Genomic DNA, 15,000 nt, shown 5'->3' on the forward strand with positions numbered 1-15,000 from the left:
ATGTGGGCAGCTCCTCAGTAGTGTAAATTTTCACTGCCCCGCTGGTTTCAACAGAGAGTTTACATCCCCTGCGGATGGGCCACCTCCGCTTGTGCTGGGCTGGGGCACACTTTCCTCAGCAGCACGTTCTTCCCACTCATACTCCAAGTGAGCAGTTCACTGGTGCCTGTGGGACATGGTACATACCACCCTACGTAAGGGTGCGCAGTTTCGGCTGGCATGTCAGTTCTCACAAGCAAAGACTGAAGGTTTATTGGAATGATGTGTCTAACAAATACTAGTAGCAAAACTGTCCAGTCATTAGTAGCTGTGATTTCTTCTAAAATTTCAGCAATAGGTATCTGCAACCTCATTTTAGTACTACCAACATTTGAGTGGACCTTAGGAGGAATGCAACTGTTTCTTGGAGCAGAGACAGATCCAAAGCCTCCAAACCACATATAAGGCATCCATAAAGCTATTCAGCTTGGGAAGGGGCGCAGGAGCCACGGGGAGAGGATTGGACGTTAATTTGCAGTACGGGGTCCCATGTTTAGAAGTACCAAGACCAACGTAAGCGTTCTAATATTGTAACAGCGTCAGACAACTGCTTGGCTGTAGCACACAAATCTGAAGATCCTTCAGACAGGGACAGCTGGGCTAAGCTCAAAACCTTTTCTTAAACGTTGTCTAATTGGTGTTATACTTCGGCTCCATTTATATGGGTAGGCTAGCCAGAGCGTACCTCCAGACTTTGCCTCTGGTATTGTGCTGGAGTCTGATAGTGTGTTGTATTACTAATGTTCCAAGAGTAAACACACTTGTAGGAAACAGCTATAGTTCAAGGCTGCACTTTAAAAAAATAAATGTTTCATCAGTCTTAGCAAAGGAACAAATGGCAATAACACTCTGTATCGTATTTTACAAAGCTTCAAAAGAACAATGTCCCGTTGAGTGAAATTCAGTAGCATTCTGTAAACATTAATTTAAGGAAATCAATAGGCTCTGTGAGCTAAAGCCATATTGCAAGATAAACTGGCTGGAGTGCTACTTTGTCAAACAGATTTTAGTTTTCTCGGCTAGATAAAGACGGTTTCAAAATGGGTAACGTGTTGCAACCAAGGTTTGAAAACTATGTGGCCTTCAAACAGTCTGCTTGTTCCTACTACAAAGCTGGATAAACATACTTTAAAAATGATAAGGTTGGGCCAGGATTGATTTTACTTTCAAATTTTACATAAAATAGAATTCTTGGTGAGTGTGTGTTTGGATCTTTTTGATCCTAATTATGAGCAGAAATAAACAAATGCAGCACAGAGAGCTCAAAGTGTCAGGCTGCCAGGAAAGGTTAAATTATCTGGAGCCAATTGCAATGGCAGGGCATTATACATTTTTAAAGTCTTTATTCATGTTGACCTGGTGGGCAACAAGTCATCTTGCCAAATAGGAAAGCCAAAATCTCTAGCGGACTTAGGATCAGAGGTCTTCAGCTGGCGAAGGCTGCTCGCATTGCAGAGCGCAAGGTCATGGTAATGGGAGGTAAACAGGTTGGAGGGGGTGAAAGGGGGAAGGCCAGATCACTCCTCCAGTTGGATGATCTGGACAGTGGCTATAGAGGGGATCTCCACAGGGAGCCTCTTAACCCAGGGATAAGGCTTAAACAGCATCTGTTAGACAAAGTGATGGAGAACCTCTCCAGGATGATAAGTGAGTCCACTACTGGGGGAGCATTCTCACTCGTGGGTAGCTTCAGGTGAGCTGTTTGTGCACAGTGGTCCACACCAGGTATAGCAACAGCAGAAGAGATTCAGAGGAAATACTGCTGCTGAGAAAACCTCATACATACATATTAGATATGCACAGGCACCCCCACGCCTAAAGTCAGGGTAAGGTGAGCTTTGGGGGATGGTCCTTCTTAAAGGGCATGGTTGACCCCACTTGGGTCACCAACACATAGCCCTGAGCCCCTTTCTCACCTGAGGAAGATTTAAGCCTTTGGGCTTTGGGGCAAGCTGGCACCTAAACTTGTATTCCCATACCTGCAGCCTATCATGTAGGAAACCTATCAAGGACAAGCCCTTCCACACCCTTCCCTTCCTGTAAGACGCTGCATCAGAGCAGTTCTGGGGTCAGGCACAGGTCTGCCACCGTTTCCAGGCTAACGCTGCCCTGAGCAGCACTGCCCTGCTGTTGGCTTTCCCGTGCTCCCGAGGGCAGTGTCTGCAATACCTTGTCCTGGCTCCTGCCACGTTTATCCAGGCCGTCACCTCCCCTCACACACATCCTCTGTTCCCCAAGCACAGCGAGCTGCCGCGTGGGACCGTGCTAGCACTGCGAGCTGGTGTGGCAGCATAGCAGGCAGGAGGCTTTGGCTTCCGCACACGATTTGGAGGCAGGCTTTGGAGTAAGTTGCTATACTTTTTGGCGTGAAAGCCACGGCAGCATATGGCCCAATGTTCTCAGTTTAAGTCTGACACTTAACATTATTTAACAGTTTCTGTGTTAGGTGCTTTATAAGGTAAAGGAAATTAACAATTTTCAGCTAATTAGATCACTCAATTGGCTGAACATCCTGGACACCTCTTAGAAAAAACCCAGGTTGGCTCAGGCGATGGGAAGGCTAATGCCTCTTCCATTATCACTTATGAGGAGAGGGAAATAGTTGGAAAGGATGTTTTTGTTCTACAAGCACAAATGAAAAATACTTCAACTATTGGGCGCCCCAGTGAATCCAGTTTTATCCCAACCATCACCTTTCTAGAGAGCGGGGCATTACTTTGCCCACCACTACATGTGTCCCAGTCCCTCTGGCTACAGCAGCAGCTCTCTGGTGCCACCACAGTCTGCGTTTATTGCCTCCTTCAAGTTTCTTCTCATGACTCCTGCTGTACAAATCTGTTAGGAAATGGGTTTTTTTGAAAGAGAAAAAGATGGGCAAGATTGGGTGGCTGTTCAGGACAGTCTGCTCTCCCACTGTGGCACAGAAGGAGAAGCCCCCTCTTTTGGGAAGCTGAGCCCGGCGTTTGGGAAAGCAAAAGCATTAGCCTGAGTCTGGCTTGAAAGAGAAATATTTTGAAAACAACAGAGGTTTCTTGTTGCGTTTACTGTAGCTTTTTTACTGTTTGTAAGCAGCTGGAAAACACGCCCTTCAGATGATTTAAGAATGTATTTCAAAAGTGTTTGTTTGAAAGGAAGCTGAGATCCCTTATCCCTTGAGTAGAGTTTGGGGCACTAGTAATGTGCTGGTGGCTTACTGTTATCTCCTCTGCCAAGCTCACAAAGAGGAGAGAGAATAGGCATGGCTCTTACAAAAACCTGACAGTGGGGCTGCTGAGATGCCTGATAATATCGGGGAAGTGAAAGTGGTAGTGCAGTGAAAATGGATACTGCATGATACATTAGATTTAATCACTTGCATTTCAATTAAGCTTTTCCACAAATAAAGATTGGGAAGTACTCTGTAGGCTCCCAGTGCCACAACAGCACTCCCGCAGCTCCCCAGGCTGAACTCCCCCCGCGTCCTCCCTGGTAGAACCCATCTTCCCATTTCCCAGCACAGGAGAGGCATCCCACACCACACACATCGCAGCATCACCAGCACCCCCACAGGATCTCTGTCCCAGGACTGCTGGGCCCGTGGTTCAGGGGATGAGCATATCCATCATGGAAACGTAGACTCATAGAATCACAGAATGGTTTGGGTTGGAAAGGACCTTAAGATCATCCAGTTCCAACCCCCTGCCGCAGGCGGGGATGCCTCACACTAGACCATGTCGCCCAAGGAATCCCTACGCTCTCATGCAGACACAGTGGCCTTAGTGTGCTAGTTTTTAAGCACAAAACTTGGTAAGATTTGAGAGTAGAGTGGGCTAAAACAAAATAAAAACTTTCCATTTCCAATTGATTTAGACTTTTTGCACCCTGAAATTCAATTCTCCCTTTCCCTGTCCTCAAAAATCATCAATAGTATTTTACTGGGGAGATTATAAAATTTCCTTTTCTGCCTTACTGATGAATTAGAACTGCATGAGATGAGGCTTCTAATGGAAACTCTGTTCGCCCTTAACTTACTGCATTGCCAGTGGCACTGCCACAGAATGGAAAAATCACTAAGGCTCCTGCAGCTTGCAGTGGTTGGGCATTTAGTATGTGTTGGGAAATGTAAGAATCACAGGAGGGGTTACTGTCACACCCCAGAAGCTGTCTCATACAAAAACTGAAGGAGAAATAAAACTCTTGCACACAAGAATTATGTTACGTAGAAAGAAAGTCAGAAAGGCGAAGGCACAGATGGAACTAAGTCTGGCCACTGCCTTAAAAGATAATAAAAAGTACTTTCACAAAAAGTACTTTTACAAATATATTGGCAGTAAAAGGAGGGCCAAGGAGAACCTCTGAATACTAGGGAAAACCTAGTGACCGAGGATGAGGAAAACTGTAGTATAAGTTACAATTAAATGTTTACACATCTAGAATACATCTTAAATATATACGTAAATGTTAGAACAGTTAGTAAGCAGCTGTAATTGTTGTTGCTTTCTCTTGCAAACTCTTCCCATCTCTCTGCATTGCAGACACCTTTGTCTTATGTGTTTGGAGCCCTGGAAAGCTCCAACTGTGCCCTCTCCCTCCTCGGTTTACAGTGAGAAGGGAGGTAGGGGAGAGGGATGGGAAGCAGGTGGCGTTTAATCAGTCTGGCAGGGAAATAGGCAGTTACTGGGGTCCTTTTGGGGGTGTCTTGGAGGTGGTAAGCATGCCCTCTGGCAGTAGGGTACCTCCTTTCCTCTTTCCTGTGGCAGAGGGTAGGAGCAGGGGAAGGAAATGGTGCATGGTTATGGGTGAGGGGTGTTGCAAATGAAGCTGGCTCCACCGGTCCAGGCTCCCCTTCGATTAACTCTGATGAATGTCCTCGCCACATAACCACGCTTTTAGGGGCATCCAGAGCCCATCATGATGGGATGAACTGCTCCATCTATTCCACCCTGAGCCACGAAGCTGGCCAAACTGGGCTACAAACACCCCGTTACAAGCTCCAGTGCAGGACCTGCTGGGGCCTGGTGAGCCTTGTAAGCCTGTGAAGACAAAGTCTTATGTCCAAATGGACCAAGCTCCCTCTCGTTTGACTCCTCTTTATCCCTTGCGGAAGGAAACGGTGTGACTGCAGACTGCTGGATTAGATAACCTCGAGGCTGGGCCTCGTCTGATGGAGCCAGCACTGCATGAGATAAGCCACTTCAGCTTCCCCCTGAACATTGATACTCAGCACTGAAAAGGCTTTTATTTGCAACATTGATTTCCCCTCTCTCCTCTCAAAACTTTTTCAAGTTGTAGACTGCTGCTTTACACGCATTTATGTGTCTATGCCACCGTTCGACCCTAAGTCACAACCAGTGCAGCAGCCCTTCCGCTTAGCAACAGAGATCATGCCACCCTGGTCTGCTGCTCTCTACAAAGCCTCTCCGCAAAAACAGGTTCAAGGCCACATCTCTGGACCACCATCTGGACACAGCTTCTTCTGATGGCACATTTCCACCAGAGCCTTGAAACCGCACCCCCCCAGAGGGCAGTTCACGAGTCCCCCCCGTGGCACACAGACCGAGGCAGAGAGCGGCTGCGTACCTTCCCCCTCTGCAGATAAGACAGATGAACCTTGCCCCTTCCAGATCTACAGGGAGAAATCATCTCCAATACGTTGATTACCTTCGGCCAGCCCTTCTGGCTGTCCTTGCTACTCTGCCCACCCAGACTCACAAGTCAGGACACCGCCAGGCTCTTTGCAGCATGATATTCAGCTGTACTCTGGTACTGCAGGTAATGGGCTCTGTCCAACTACAGGAAGCGACCCAGTACTCTGAAGACTTCCCCCTTCTTGGACCATACAGTATTTCTTCACATCTCTGTTATTAATGTCACTTCAGTAGGATACTGAACCATGGCTACTTCACCTTCCAGTTTCTCTCCCTCTCAGGCAGGTGGAGGACACACAGTCCCCATGGACCCCTGCAATATTCTGCTGTTACTTCCTCACAGCCTCAGAATTTTGCCCTTACAGATTTAAGTATCTTTGAAACCAGCATCACCACTGCACTCTGCAACAATGCTGGAAGGTCTCTCTGCAAGCAAATCTGCGCTGCCACTGCTCTCAGTACAGGGATACATGCTCAGAGAAAGGGCAGGACCCCAAAAGCTGGCCCAGAAACCAGTGTGGGTCACCAAGCTGCTAAACCTCTCTCAGGGTTTCCAAAGGGAATGACAGTTTGCTAATTCCCATTATGAGAGCCTGACTCTTGTCCATTTTAAACCATGTTGAAGCTATCCAGCAAAGAGTGTTCTGTGTGAAGGTGACCTACTCAAAGTCCTATAGGAGGGGCAGAGCTATCTGTAAGACTTCTGTTAAAGTCAGTTGCACAGCCCTGACTCTGTGCTGTGAGTCAGTTATCGGCTGGGACCTCCTCTTTTGGCAAGTGTGCCTTACAAAAATGAAACCAGTGCCCCCCTCCACCCCACATCCATGAACATGATGGCTCTGTGGCTCCAAGTCCAGGTCTGCATTTAATTTTTAGTTTTAAAATAAACAAATGAAACTTTTTTCCAATTATCACGTAACATATATTTGCACACTTGACTGTACAGTAATACAACAAAAGACAGCTCTTTAGCTGGCACAGATTCATTAGCTGCAATGATTGCTGGAGCTGATTTACACCAGAAACTGAGAACCCAGCCCAGAATTTAGTTCAGTGCCATGGAGAGAAAGCATAGGGTGGGTGGGATGTGGAGGGAAAGATCTTACAAAGCTAGTAAGCTAACCCACTATTTCACATCTCACTGGTATGACATTTATGTAGAGCAACTTAGGTAAAGTTTAGAAGATTAAGTGTTTTCTTCAATTTTCACAGTACAAAATGTTCTATGTCCTGTTAATGTGACATGTTAAAACAGGATATAAGAAATTTCAGCTGATTCTCCTGAACACCCTCCTCCTCTAGACAGTGCAGCTTCTCCAGAAGTTCTCAGGGAGAAATTTAGCTATGTTGTCTAAAAGGAATTAAGAAAGTCTGGAAGAAACATGTGCAACTTGCATGTTAACCATTACCACAACTAGGATTTATTAAATGGTAAGAGAAATCACTGCTTGCTTTTTTAATTTATTTTTTTTTGCAAACACCAGGTTTTACAGTTGCACTGCCCAGCCTAACGAACTGTTTCTCTATGCAGGAGGAATGAAAAAGCATTTCAGGTTGTGAGGGATAAGACTTTACACGGGTAAGGGACCACATGGGTTAAAATTCACCTTGCTTCTCACTCCTCATCTATGATGGGCTTTGGAGAACGACGGACATCTGGAAATCAGTTTCATATAGAAAAATAGAAAACAGGGAAGAACTAAGAAGATGAATAAAGGCTCATCACAGACACAAAAGACCAGAGCAAAAAGAAGCTTGGATTTGGGTATTCTTGTCTGGCAAGGAGGCAGGCAGTAAGGCTAATGAAGCATTTGCGATATGGGACGTATGCCAGCGTAACAAAGAAGATGTGCATCAGCTCTGCAGATGTGCCAAAGCCCCCAGAGCAAAATAATGACATAATCACCATCAGTGTCACAGACCAGACTGTACACAAGGTGACATGGGAGAGAATAAATAAGAGTCTTTAGAGGCCAGTAGTACACACACGGGAAGGAATAGCCATTCCTCACAACTGCCACAAGAGAGTGGCGAGATGTTGGGTATAATGTGTGCAGCTAGCAAAAGAAATCTTGAATTGTGCAAGGCTAACGCGCTATAAATTGGTGCTTTTCTCAATCTCCCGTTGACGTTTCAATTCCCACTACCCCTTGTTGAATGCAAAATGAAATGGCAGTAGGAGTCGGAAGAGTTTGCCAAGTTTTGCTTTGTTTTGCTTTTGTTGGTTTCTTTTTCTTGGTGGTTTGGTCTTTTTTTTTTGAAAGGGAGTCGTTTTGTTTGAGAAGAGGATGGGGCAATAAAGATGAGGACCGGTAAATAACTGTAAAAGAGAAAAGAAAACCAAACACCCCAAAACAAAACCCAGCGCACCACTACATGCACACACACACACACACACACATCCAGCACCAGTCAGCTGGAACAATCCCAGGATTCCCCCAAAGCAAAACTAGAAACAAATGAGGATGGGTTTGGTTTGGGGGCGGGGGGAGGTTGTTCTTTCTGGTTTACTGCTATCCATGAACTAAACCAGGAAAAATCCCACTAAAATATTTTTCCATACTAAAAGACAAGATTACAATTTTATTGATCAGTAATAAAACACCGCTTAGGGCAATTTAGTACTTAACATGTTATTTGCGGTGGGGAGTAATCGGAAAAGCTCTGAGTAGCCTTAAATCATTTCACAACAGCTCTTTCTGCATAAAAGCAAGTGTTCGCCTCCGTACAGCTGTGTGAGTCAGTGGTATATTTTTTTTTAACAGGACTTTTGTCCATTTTTAAAGGGAACATCTGTTTGATAAAGTGGAACAACGCTGTAGTAAACCACAGGCCTGAGTGTGCAAACTGGGAAAGACCAACAGGCCTCTTGCAGAAGGAACGCTCAAGTACGTAATTGTTTGCAGGATCTGGCCCTGCAAGAGGAGCTCAGAAGAACAAAGCACTTGGCTTCACCAATGTCCCTTTTCATTGCTTCTAATGAAAGATTCATAAGAATAACTTTAATTTTTTATGATTTTTTTTTTTTTTTTGCATTACTGTATTAGCTGCATCTACTTTGTGTGCAATTTCTTCTTAAATCCAGAAAACCTGGTTCCAAATGCCAGGCTGGATAACTCCATCAGTCCAATAACTAATCTAGATAGTTGTGTGGTCCATCTTAACAGTAAGGAAGTGAGATGGAGCCCAGAAAATATTTTAGATGCTTATTCCTTTTCATTGCAAAGTGCTGTATTTATGGAGAATGCAGGAGAAAGTGGAGTTCTTTTTTTGTTTCTTTTTTTTTTTTTTAATATGAAGAAAGGAATTATCAAAACCTCCCTAATTTGCTACCTAAACTGTTCAGTGGAAGAATGATTGTATTTGTCCTTTTTGGCTTCGCCCAATTAATTGGAGCAGTAACATAACGACTGTTAATAAGCAGCTCTAATTTGACTGTACTTCTTGCCTATCTACTAAGCACACCATATCTTTGTTTAGCATATCATCAGGGAAAACAAGGAAGCACGTATAGGATTTTGTTCTGTTGTATATGAAATTTAATAATTACGCCACAGAGGATTCTAAATTAATTGCAGAAGGCACAACAGTATTAATAATCTGCTTAGCAAACTCCGGCATCTTTGATGGTAGAGGCAGAGACAGTCTGAACTGTGGCAGGTTTTTAAACCGGGGATTTGTTTCTGTTACAGCTTATGCCAATGTTTTCTTTTCTTCTTTTTCCTACCGTACACCCTCCTTCTAAGAAAAAAACCCAACCCAAACCACACAACAAAACCACAGAACAACTCCACAGACAAGGCTGTGCTCATGTGGGTGCGTTCCGATCGAAGCTGACAGATCGAGTTTTTCATTTATTTACCAAAGTTTCCTTGCAGCCATTCTTCATAATTACAGCAGCGTTTTCAGGTCTTTTTTTTCCCTTCCCTTGAATAGAAGAGAAGGGGTTCTGAGAAAGTTTTTAATTAGCTAAATAGGTCTGTGTAATCTAGATGAAATAAACACGCCCGTTTGAAAAGGGTTGTTAGAACTTTTCCAGCCATTTAATCCATAGATGGCTGAATACAATGATACCTTCCACAGAAAGCTACAGCCACCACCAGCAGCTGTTAGAAGAGAGCTTGCTCCCTGCTCCTATTGATAACCCTTTGTGGAATGAAGAAAAAGAGCTGAGGGAAGGAGAACTGAATGTCAGACAATAGACATCGCTACACACACTGTCTCTGAACTTTCCTCATCTCTGAAGGACAATTAATTATGAAGGCCTTTGGGGTAGGTCGAAGCAAGGGAAAACCTACTGCTGGCCCAGCACTCCAGCCGCTCTCTCTGTGTTTGTTAAATGGTTGTGCCTGTTGGGGAACCAGAGTAGCAGCCACCAAAATAGCCAATAGATCATTTAGAAAAAAAGAGCAAAAGATTTTTTTATGTGTGTCTGTCCTTGTATAATTCTATTCTCACTGTGAAATCATCCATACACAAAACACAAGGACAATTTTTCCTTTTTTTTAGAAGAACCACAGGGTAGGTTACAGTCAGAAACAGCCTCTCAGTGGTGTGTTAAAAAGGATGGTCTTTTCACCAAATCATTTCACAGAGGCAAAACAGACAAACACAAAGAGTTGAGACTTTTTCTCCTACATTAAATAGAGTAACTGATAAGGTCAGACATATGATACCTAAAGACATGAATCTGTGAACTCTTGAAGTCAAAGGACTTCTCTGTGCAAAGGAACAATCTTTCAAAGGAAATAGATCATAGAACTCCACTGAATCCCCTTTAAACTTTATGAAGCAGGAGGAGAAAAAGCTCTAAGTAGGGAAGCTTGACAGAAGAGCCTTGAACTATTTTCTGAAGGAAAGATGAGACCCTCCCTAGGCTGCCACAAAACATCTTTTTTTTTCTAAAGGCTCTTCTGAACTTTGATATGTGCCAAGACACCGCTATTGAAAGCTGTATAATTATGTGCTATAGCCACTGTAGAAAATGCTTTGTTCACCACAACAAAGAACAATAAGCAAAGTAAAGTGACATTACACTGTATCTTTTTCTTTAAGAATGTTGAGAAAGGTCACGGTACGTTATAACTAATAAAGCTGTTGAGTAAGGAAGTTTAAAGTTGATCTTGCTGTGCTTAAATGTAACCCAATGACAAAAAGGCAGAGGGAACTAAAATTGTAATGACATTAAAAAATAGATCACATAGCAATGTGCCAACTTCATTATACAAACACCTTGAATCCAAAAGGACACAAACAGGAAAACCGAGTGTAGTCCTGCAACAGTATTCCTCTGGCGATTCTCCCCCTAATAGCTTCCACCTACAATCTGCAGTTCAACTAACTGCAAAATCTGATTAATAGGCATTAATTGATACGTGCAATGCACGGACCTTCTATTGCCAAGCCGTGGATTTTGTTACTTGATTAAAAACCGGGTTCGTTTCCTGTGCAGCCTGAAGGAAAGCTCTGCTGTTTCACAAGACAGCCTCTTCAAAATTTAACAACAAGAAAAAAACTGTCAGGGCATCAATTACATTTCCTGCAACCAAGACTTTTAAGCGAGAAAGAAGTTCCATCTAGACACCTATGTTTCAGTTTGTCTCCAAAAGAATCTGGGCAGTTACGTTTGCTAATCTCAAACTGCCGAAGCAGCTTTGCTCTCCTTGCTGCAGAACACCAGGCTCTGTCAACTCTGTCTTTAAGAATGCTGAGAACGATGTTGAAACGCTACAACAATAAAGCCCTTGAAAGGAGGAAGGATACAGCTGAGGGAAAAAATACGAGGAGTTTAGTACTGGAACAAACAACTGTCCCGTTTTGGCTGTGTCCACTGCTGGTACCACCACAAGTGCAGAGGCTGCCATGGCCGAGCACTTCGTATGAAAAGAGCAATCTCGGAGATGGAAGTTAGCAAGTTACGGACTTGATTTTCACTTCTCTTGAGGCCACTTTGCACTGCTCCGGTTGTGTAAAGGAGCATTAATTAGGGTGGTTATACATTGTACTTCACAGTGCCTGTATATTACAAAACCACTCATAAGTGACCTTAGTTTAAATAAGAATCGGGTTCAAAGGCTTTAATTCTGCTTTTGATGAACACCAATTCAGTTCAAGATGAATCCTGCAGATGAAACTGGGGAAGAATACAGCCTCCTAAAATAAGCACGAGTGGCCAGAATTTTCGATCATTTAGGATATCCTAATTTTTGGATGCAGTGCTGGGCACACTTCATTTTCAGGGAATGGACCATTGAGGACCTCCTGACAAAGTGGCTCTCATTGAGCTCGAGTTTAGCATCCCAGAATGGAACTGGCCTGAAACCATCATCACTTCTGAAAACGCTGGCAGCCAGCATTCCTCTCAAGGGTTCATAGGCCACTTACGTGACTGGCTTATTACTTAGATGGAATAGGTGGTGTTATTTGAATTGTTTTACATAATCTCATTCATTTTTATGGGGCTAACTCAGAGTCCCTTAACTTAAACATTCTGCTAAGACTTCAGTACAACTGCTCTTAATTAGGTTTTTCCCACTATTATGGTTTTCCCCTGCCAAAAGCAGAGTCAAGGTCTTAAAAACGGGTTTCTCCCCCTTCTAAACAACGACACGTGCCGTGAGTAGCGCTATGAAAAGAGGCAATCAGCACGTCGAGCCCCACTGTACCAAACCTGCACACAGTGTATTTGTGCAAATAACTCAGCTTGGCAGACGCCTCACTATTGTGATCAACCTCAATAACTACGTCTGCAAAACCAGGCGAGTTCCCGGGAAGCAGCAGGCAGCTGAGCTCAGAAAGACGCCGCGCGTGGGGCTTGCTCTGGTGCTCATTTGCTCGCTACACAGAGGAGCACGGTGAGTGTAAGGAGTAGGCAGGAGGGCACAGAGCGAAATCGCTCGCACAGGGAGACCCCGAGACTTCAGAACTAAGACTTGAGTGTCGTTAAATGCCCACAAGGAAAAGGAACGGGCATCGTGCAGAGAGACGGTAATGCACAGAGAGCAACGGTAACTATAGAAAAATGTCAGGGAACAAGGATGATGGAGGAGGAGCCAACGCAAGGCTCAAATCTGGGTATTGTCCTCGGGCCAATTCTTTTTCTTCTTGCAAGTTCATACATTGAAAAATAGAAATCTTATTTATGGTTTTTAACCATATTTTTATTTTAACTCACAGCAAGGTCCCTCCCTTGTTTGAAATCATCCTGCCACAGTCACAACTGTGAGCTCTGATCGTCTGTGTTCGGATGGATTTTGAAAGAGAGTTATGAAATGATTTGGGATTATTTTTTTTTCTTTTAATGCACAGCAACAATACCTGACTTTAATTATTGCAGCTGGCATTCAAAAGCCTATGGCAACACCGCAGATGAGGCAGATATCAAGTGGCACAGCAAGCTGTCCTCTCTTTCTGACCAATTTTGGCATTTATGCTGGGACACTGACATTTGTGGCTTTCATTCACCAGGACAACCCACCTTCTCCCTCCCTGGAAGAATAGCCCCAGAGCAGAGAAGAATCTTCACCTTCCGGTGTGGTTTTATTTCCTCCCCTTTCAATACTCAGTTTCAAATTGCTCTGTGCAGCTCAGCACAGGTTTCCCCAGCTAATGCGAGAGAGAGAAATGTGGAACTGGCTACAGACACACATGTGCACACAAAACACAGGCAAAGTTGTGTCGCTCTGGAGGAGGCGTATCTGTCTCTGGCTCGCAGCCACGAGGGTACAATGGCAAAGCTAAAACCGATAGGGCATGTGGTTTGTTAAACATCTTATTTGACTTTGCTACAAGCTGTCAGTTGCAATGCGCAGGGAAAGGAACACAGTATCACAGATTCCTGAGCAAATCAATGGCCCAGCCTGATAGGGACCAAACACACATTTTAGCTTTAGCATTTTTTTTCCTAAGAGTCAGTTTAGGAGTAGTAAAGTGTATTGACAAATTTCACACAAGAACAGATAAGGGGGGAAGGTTTAGAGTAGTAGTGTAGGTGATTTAAGAGAAGCAGCATCAGACTCACCAGAAGACCAGCAAAGCATCACTGAAGTATGAGACAAAGGAACTTTGATGATACTAAATATGGCAAATGCTCAGTTTGCTAAATACATTTGGATCCAGTTTCAACATTACAGTACTTGTCATTTTTGCTTCGTAGTTTGTGGTGGAAGGGCTGGGCATTTATCAGGGAAAGTTACATTGGCTGCATTAAAAACTGCACCATACAGTGTTACGATCTCAGGACTGCTGGATCTTCACTGCAAAACCAAGATTTAAACCACTAGGAAATTCTCATCATGCTAGATAACACAAGGAAGACTGAGGGAAAGCATCTGCAAATCATCACCATTTACAACATCTCCTTCCCTGAAGGATGGGGGGAAAAACCCCAAGGGGCTCCTTTCCTACCAGCTGTGAGACCCCCTGGCTGAGAAGAGGAGAGTGCAATCACAAGCAGTGCTAAACACAGGAGATTTACTTGCTTTTCTACCTGGAAACACCTATATGCTCCCTACTGTAGTAACCCATTCACATTAACACTGCAACTAACTTTTTAAAAAGGAGTAATAAGTGCCTGAAGTCATCAAGGGTGCAAGACCTTTTGAGGGCAAAGAACGTTTCAATCTACGTTCTGCAACCAGGAAAAAGTTGTGTTAAAAGGAAGAAAAGTTTGACGTCATTTACGCCCATTTTGACAGAAAAAAAAAGCTGGTCCCACTTATTTCCTTATGTATTTCCTCTTCTTTTCCTGTATTCAGTTATTATTCCTTGGCATACAGGCAGACCTACATCCCAGGGGTGGGAGTCTCCTGTCTTGTGAGTACGTAGCAGGGCCAGGTGCCTTAAGAGGGCCTGGGGGGCCACGGCACACCAAACATCAAATCTGGATGTTGTCAGCCACAAAGAATAGCAACCCCCTCGAGAACATCCTCTTTCCCCCTCTTTATCTGTCCCTTCCATGCAACCATTCTCACAGAAGACTCTACATGCCCAGAAGAGGAGCCAAGAAAGTCTTTGCTTAGACTTTTCTGCATCACCTGAGCCTATGTGCTGTGAAAATGAGCACTGCTAAAAATCACTTGGAAGGATTTTAGGCAGGAAACCACCCTCCTTATGCCAACAAATGTCACTTCTGCTACTGGAGGGGGCTCATTATGCAAGTTGACCCCAACAGAAAGGTGCAGGCAAAACCAAGCAATTTAATAATTAGTACCACCATGGCTTTCCCACTCCACTTCACTGGGAGACGGGATTACTCAAGCCTCCCCCTCATGCACACCCTGTTCAAATGCATCATTACATCTGACTACCTGAACAATGCAAACTGCCATCCTCA

At 44.1% G+C, this 15,000-nt stretch overlaps 1 protein-coding gene across 1 annotated transcript in view; it reads right to left on the reverse strand.

Annotated features, from left to right (window-relative positions):
- Positions 1 to 15,000, reverse strand: part of PROX1 (prospero homeobox 1) — a 37,367-nt gene that overhangs the window by 7,348 nt on the left and 15,019 nt on the right. The window lies entirely within an intron of this gene.

The sequence above is a fragment of the Nestor notabilis genome, unplaced genomic scaffold (genome assembly GCF_000696875.1).
Source record: "Nestor notabilis isolate BGI_N333 unplaced genomic scaffold, ASM69687v1 scaffold17247, whole genome shotgun sequence".
NCBI lineage: Eukaryota > Metazoa > Chordata > Aves > Psittaciformes > Psittacidae > Nestor > Nestor notabilis.